This window comes from Pleuronectes platessa, chromosome 8 (assembly GCF_947347685.1).
Source record: "Pleuronectes platessa chromosome 8, fPlePla1.1, whole genome shotgun sequence".
Lineage (NCBI taxonomy): Eukaryota > Metazoa > Chordata > Actinopteri > Pleuronectiformes > Pleuronectidae > Pleuronectes > Pleuronectes platessa.
In genome coordinates, this window is record NC_070633.1 from 27,635,234 (window position 1) to 27,642,953 (window position 7,720).

The following is a 7,720-nucleotide window of genomic DNA, read 5'->3' on the forward strand; positions in this document are numbered from 1 at the left end:
CCCCGGAGCTCATGTTATTTCTGACATTACAAGAAAATGATGTACGTCCAATATCTCAAGAATGCCAGAAGGGAACTTCTTCAAATTTGGTGCAAACATTCACTTGGACTCAAGGATGATCTGGTCTAATTTTGGCAGCTAAATGTCAAAGTTCAAGGTCACGGTGGCCTCACAAAGCAAAGGGTTTGCCTTGTGAACGCGATATATCTTTCACATGATGAGGGAATACTTTCAAATTTAGAACAATGACTCATTTGGACACAATAATTAACCGACTTCAAAGGTTAAAGGTTAAAGTCAGTGGCCTCACAAACCTTGTGAACGTTTTAACTCTGTAACGTCTAAAGGGAATCCTTTCACATTTGGAACAATCGGTCATTGGGATGCATGATTAACTTACCTGATTTTTGTAGCCAAAGGTCAAAAGCCAAAATCAAGTTGGTTAGTTCTGTTTCTTTAACATTCTATGTTAAGATTAAATTGAGTGAAGTAAAGATCAGGGTCACTGGGACCGCAAGTTCTTGGCTTCTTGAACGTATCTCAAGTCTGTCTTCAGACCAGTTGTCACGTGCACTCAAAGAACTGATTAGATTCCAGAGCTCAAAGGTCAAAGACCAACAATACTTGTAAATAAGTTTTGTGTATTTACTTTCACAAAAAGCTCAGGGTACTTTAGCTTTCAGCAAGCGTTACTCATTCTGTACTAGGTTGTTCATTTCGTGGGGACTAGTTTCAGGTGCGTATTAATACAGACCTGGATTTCCAGTGAGTATTTTCTGCAGGATGATGTGAATTTGGGTCAAAATGAGCTGCAGCGGCTGTGAAGTGAAGAAGCAAAGACGACCGAGGTCATATCAGACTTTAAATGATCAGAGGATATTTGTTAGAAGAAGCAGCTGGTTTATGGTCTTTCTGTGAGATGTAGAATATCACCAAAAACTAATCTGTGAAGTCTTCTCTGCACACATTCTTCATACTCAGACAGAAATCTGTTCAGTACATCAAATCTAACTTTTCAGTTTTATTCTGAAATGAAGAAGCCATTGAACAGCTGCTATGAATGAGGCTGTGTTTCTATGAACACTTCTTTGTCCTTTTATCTACAACATGACTTTAAAAACTGAATTCAGCTTGAAAATTAATTAATTTCAAGGTTTCAGTTTGTTTCTCCTTCATGTTGTTGGTGTTTGCTGCTGCAGTAAATCCTCCCACTCACTAAAAATAAACAGAATAAAAGTCTGTTTCAAGGACCAGTTCCTCATCTACACACACACACACACAGACACACACACACACACACACTTTGAGAGCTGTTATTTATGGGTTTGTATAAAGTGGGTGTCGGCCTGCTTACACAAGACGGAGCATATTGTACGACTGCTGTGATCAACTTATCAATGCTGTGGAGAGGGTTCAGCTTCACAAAGCAATATGCTCTGCTGCCGGTGCTCGCTCACACACACACACACACACACACACACACACACACACACACACACTAATGGGCGCTCCCTCTCTCCAGTCTTCCCCTGGTTAAACAGAACCCTATTAACAGGCCGCTGGCAATTTTCCGCCTGGCTAGACCGTGATTCACATGTCAGTGACTGCACTGATGATGACCATGCATGGGACGTCACTACACCAGCAGCTCTGATGGTCTCTTGTCTCCTGTCACAAGCACACCGGCAACACACACACGAAAAAGAAGAAGAGCACGAGAGCGTTTACATTTCACAAGAATCTGAAATCCTCTGAGCCGTGGCCCGGTGCACTCTGCTGGTTTTACACGTCCAAAGTTCAGCTCAATCGTTCTCTGACCCTCACGATGCAGCAAGTTCACTCATCCGATTCAAACTGCTCTGAACTCCCAGACTTCTGAAGCTTCACCCTCTCGCTCTCTAATCAAGCACAGAGCGATGTATCAGCGATGTCGAGGATTCCAGGTTAGAGACTGAATGTGGACCACGTTGTGCTGGTCCTGGTTCTGCTCACGGCTTTGTTCAAACTGTCACACGTCTCGTCTGAAACATGCATGTTCTTCAAACTATCAAAATTATGACACATCCATAAGAAACTCCCTGAAACAGCCTGAGCATGAGCACTGAAGTTATGTATTTCACAACTTGATTAATTTGATCGTTTCTCTTCCTGTTTGCATTTTCTTCACCAGGTTGTAACAAACTTTACAAACAGGTTGTGCACTTACTTTGCTGCTGGACATAAAATGTAAAGTATGTGTGTGTAGACTTAGGTCAATTAGAAAACACAATAATCCAGAAACCAGTAAGAAACTAAAATAATTAGCTGAAAGTAGCTAAAACGTGAATATCGTAGGATAATTGGTCCGATGTAGGATTTTAACTAAGTGTGTGTGTGTAGACACAATAATTCAGAAACCAATAAGAATCCAAAATAATTAAGAGTCCACTCTCTCCCAGTTAAGATGCAAATTCAAATAAAAATCTGGATCAAATGAATTCAAACATAACGTTAAAGTTTCGTGCTCTACATGAGTTTTTCATAGCTTCCATGTCATGTGACCCACTGTCTACAAACCAACTTTTATTATTACCTGTCACAAGGAAGACTCTTTATTATCTCAACACTATTAGGGGGTGTTTTCATCAGTGTTTGTTTTGTTTGTCTGTTCACACAATCACTAAAGAACTAGTGAGCAACGATCCAAAGTAGAATCCAATCAAATGGAGCGGTTCTGGATAATTGGGCTTATCTAGAATTTGAACTGTCTCTATCATGACGAGCTGGGACGTCAGCCTCGGTGGATTAACTCTCCCAGGGACCTTTTCTTCCTGATATGCATTTTGTAACGTAAATGGACCAGTGGGTCTCACGTTAACACAATCTGTCGCCCTGCAGCATGAAACTGAAATAAACACCTGTCCCATCCTGCAGCTTGTGAAGCGACTGTGCAGCTGAATCACTGTGACCTTCATCGAGGGGTGACACAGCTCTGTTGTGGCTGCAGTGCTTTTTATCTGCGTTTCCCTAATAAGCTCCCAACCCACACTGTGAACTTCTAATTACACTCGGATGACGACCACATTTATTTATGAAATTAAACTCTGCTTTGGTTGATACAGTTCATTTCTGAAGAATTAGCCGTCCTTTTTGTCTTCGGTGATTAACTTCACAGCCCACAGGCAGAGGAGACAGGAGACGATTAGGAGTCACGCTGACGTCTCCTGTCCTACTGGCCTCTGCGTGGACACTTCTACTGCTGCGTGACTGCAGCAAACAGCTCTGCACTGCAGCGTTATTACACACACACACACACACACACACACATACACACTGTGTCACCCCCGTGAGCTTTCAGGACGTCACACTCTCCGACACTAATGGTTATTTCTCTTCAAACTTCTCCAACAGGGGAAATGCTTCATTACTTCTGACTCTTATAATCAGCCCTGAACTTGTGATGTTTCAGTGAAGCTCACTTGACGTGTGTGTGTGTGTGTGTGTGTGTGTGTGTGTGTGTGTTTATTCAAACAAGACGCTTCTCTGACTGGAAAACAGGCGGAAAGAAATAAAGAGCGGATCCGCAGACGGCCGGTGTAGATGCTGACATTCTGTTCCGTCTGTTCTGTAATTCAATTTGATATCACAGCGGTCTCACTCCGGACTTTTATTAGTGGCCATAATGTGAAATACAACTTCAATAACATAAAAAAAAAAAAAAAAAGGCCCAGTACAGTTTATAATTGATCTTATGACAGCGGCCATGTGGGATATATCGGAGTTGGGAACCACTCAAGCTTCCAGCCAAAATCGATGATGTTCCAGAAATCCAGGCGATTGTCCGAGAGCCAAAAGATCGATCGTCCAATCCCCCCCCCCCCCCCCCCCCCAAACTGCACAACCACCAGGAAGGCAGAAGTCCGGCCCGTTTCTAAAATGTGGGAAATTGTGGGAAAGTTAGGGTTAAAAACTTGTTTGTAGTTTGGTATTATGAGAATGAAAATCATCTTTTAGGTTTGTTTGATGTCGATATTTGCAAAATGGAAAGTAATTGTCTCCGGCAGGTCTCACAGACCGATGAGACGCGTGGAGACGTAAGAACCCAGAAACATATTTTTAATCTCAGTTGGTGATTTTGATTATTAACATTCACTCCACCTGTCAAAACACAGTGAAATGTGATTAGAGAATAATCGGTCATGTTAATAATTCTGAACACTTTACCAGATGCAATGTATTTTTCTCCTATTATTTGGACGGATGAACTTTGACATCATTTCAAAACCAATTAACTAGGCTCTGAATTGCATAGTAATTAGTTCATCTTAGAAATGATGGTTTAAATATCCGGGAAATCCAACTGAGCTCCGAGAGCTGCAACAGGTCAAAGGTCAAGTTGTGCAACGCGCTGATAATTGTTTCATACGCTGGATTCTGACCCACACACACAAACTAAAGACCCACTGAGATCTGTTGTTCAAACTAAGAATTTAATATATTAGTTTTCTGACTAGGCATTGGATCATATTTGTATTTATTATATTGTTATAAATCTACTGTTGGATTTTTAGATTGTAAATAAAGACGATGCGTCTCCTCTTCCTCCCACCAACCAGAAATGAATTTATAATAACTGTGATATCAACCTGAACTCGACCAATCAGGAGTCAATCTCAGCTGTCAATCATGACATTTTCAAATAACTAATTAAAACCGAATTTACCTGAAAAATAAAAGATACCTGAATCTTCGTCAATGTGATAAGAACTATTAGAAATGAAACCATCTTAGAGAATATTTGACAAGTATATGTTATTGTTTTATTTGGTTCCTTGTCCCATCTGCCAACCCGGAGGAGGTGGGGTTTATGACATGTACTGGGGCGGTGTGGCCAAGGGGGTAGAGTGGGCATTCTCCAACATGAAGGTTGCCGGTTCAAACCCCAGGCTTCCCCATCTGCATGCCGAAGTGTCCTTGGCAAGATACTGAACCCCTAAGTGGCCCCTCATAAATGTTAAGTGTAGTAAAAATGTAAGTCGCTTTGGACAAAAGCGTCAGCCAAATGACATGTAATGTACTGCAGCCAGCCACCAGGGGGCGGTCAATATATTTATATGTACGTTTGCCTCGGAAAATAGACAAAAAAAATGCTATATGAAACAGTTAAGTGGTTAAACTAGATAACAAATGATATATAATTCAGGAATATGTTCTCCATCCTTATTATCCTCTAAACGTGAGGATTTGTTGTTACAGAACAGACGCAGTTGAATTCTGTGAGTTGCAGTTTGTGATGTTTCCTGTCGCAGCCGGTTCCTCGTCCTCCTGAGACGTTTGAATCCAGACGGAGACAAACACCACTGAGATGATCTGCTCTGGTTTTCTGTCATGTTTTAAAAAGAAAGGTGAGAAGAGACGTGACGGAGAAAGGTCACGTCATCGTGTTCTCTGGAGGTCACATCTCCTCGCGTGACCTTTATATCACAGGGTCTTTGACAAAGGTCGAAATTCATCTCTGCAGCTATTTCACATTTTTCTCTTCATAATTTACAGTCGGAGGAAAATGTTGTTCAGTCTCCGGGAACCAATTTGTCACATTGTGGATCTGGAGCTTTTAAGAATTGATCTTTTTTATTTGCCATGTAGAAATATCACAGCTTCAGAAGTGTTTCGCTCGTCTTTCTAGTTTCTTTCAGGTAATGGTGTAAGTTGTCTCTTTATATGTTTATGTAAACGTATATGTAATAAGTAACTTCGGCCACTAGGGGTCCATAACAAAAGACCGAGTTTGACGACGTCGGAAAGCAGCGTGGGATCATGGGAGTTGTTGTCTTCATGAAAATATGTGAAATATGTGTTCAAAAATGGCAAATCTCACATTGTTAAAGAAAGTGATAAAAACACTCCTGGATCCGCCCCCTGATCCAGATCTCCACCGAACTTGAATTAGTTCTTTCCTGACCTTCACCGCATCCCTCCTCCAAGTTTCATATTAATCTGATGGTAGTTTTTGTGTAATTCTGCTAAATAACGACAGACAGACAAACCAACGCTGACATAAACAAAACTACCTTGGGTGGAGGTAATAAAATGATGCACAATACCTTTAGATCCTGGTAAAGTCATGGGTATAAATATTTAATTCAGAGTGAAGTCTTTAATATGTAAGTCTTCATATGTTATATATATATGATATGTATGAACGTCTGACAGTGAGAAATGAGAGGAACCCAAAGAGACCAACTTGAGGTCAAGTTCACCACGATGGTGTCGATCAGCCTGGGAGCTGCAGGTCTGACACGTGCACACTCGTCAGCACCCGAGTGGACGTGAGGCCGCCGTGGGACTCGAACCTCGGTCGACCGCTCGGCGTGTGTACGACAGCGCTCCGGTGATGCTGAGGAGAATGTGCTGGGACAAGAAAAGCCTGAGCGAACCAGTCAAGTGACTTCCTCTGCTTGGAGACTGCAGCCGAGCCTTTTGCACAGTCGACCTATAAATATCTCACATCCCTCTCTATCCCTCTCTCTCCCTCTCTCTCTTCCACATCCCTCTCTCTCTCTCTCCCTCTCTCTCTCTCTCCCTCTCTCTCTCTCTCTCTCCCCGTGCTGTGGCTCGCAGGCTGGCAGCTCTGCAGTCACGACTGCCCCTGATCCCCTGCTGGAAAGAGGCTGGAGCTGCCTCCCTGCTGCAGGCTCCCTGGGTGTACTGCAGCTGCCCCCCCCCCCCCCCCCCCCTCCCCTCGCTCTCTATCTGCAGTCACGGGTTGTGTCTGCGTCAGAGCTTCACACACTCTGCTGAGCATCACAACCGTATACGGCAATCCTTTAAGCTCCCATCATGCACTTACATCACCGGGCGCTGACGTCACGGGGGCTGACGTCTCACACACCCCCCCCCCCCCCGGTGACGTCACACTCCGATTATGTATCCATGCTATTATTATTCCAGCGTTGGGAGGGAGGGAGGGAGGGAGAGGGGGGGGGTTGTTGGGCTCCTGCTGCAGCTCCAGTGGTGATCGCTGTTCATTATCGTGCTCTGGCATCACACTGGGTTTTGTAACTGTGTTATGTATCGTTCTGGGTGGGAGAGTTAACTCATGCGCACACGCACACACAAGCACATTCAAATGCAAAGTGCAGCTATTTCTACATCGTCAGCTGTGGTGGAAGTCGCTGTTTATGCAGCGGATCCTGCAGAAGACTCACATGTTTACATCGAGCAGTGAAAACAGGAGGATGAAAAGAGGAGGAATGTTCCTCTGGTTTTATTAAGAAACCTTCATTTAGGTTATTTTATTTTAGGTATTGTTTTATCTCGTGCTGGAGTCGTAGCTTCTCCTCAGGATGAGCTGCTCCGACTCAGATCTGAATAAAATAATCATAATCAATGTTGCAACAATAATTGTATAGATTTCAGTCAATTTAGCCTTGAGCACTTTGACTGAAGAATATGACTATAGATACACACACAAACCCACACCCACACACACACACACACACACAGCTCAGAAACAACATGGACGCCAGCGTAACAGTATGAAAATAGCGTTTCTTTACTCAACTCTGCAAATTACTTGTAAACAAATACAGATTACAGATTACTAACTGCAATGAAAGTAAGAACATACATTTATCTCTGATCTGCATTAGTTTTGTGCATCTGCAAACTGTTAACACTAAACATGACACGGATCAAAAACACTAACAAGGTTCACGTCAACAGGTTTTCTTCTTACATG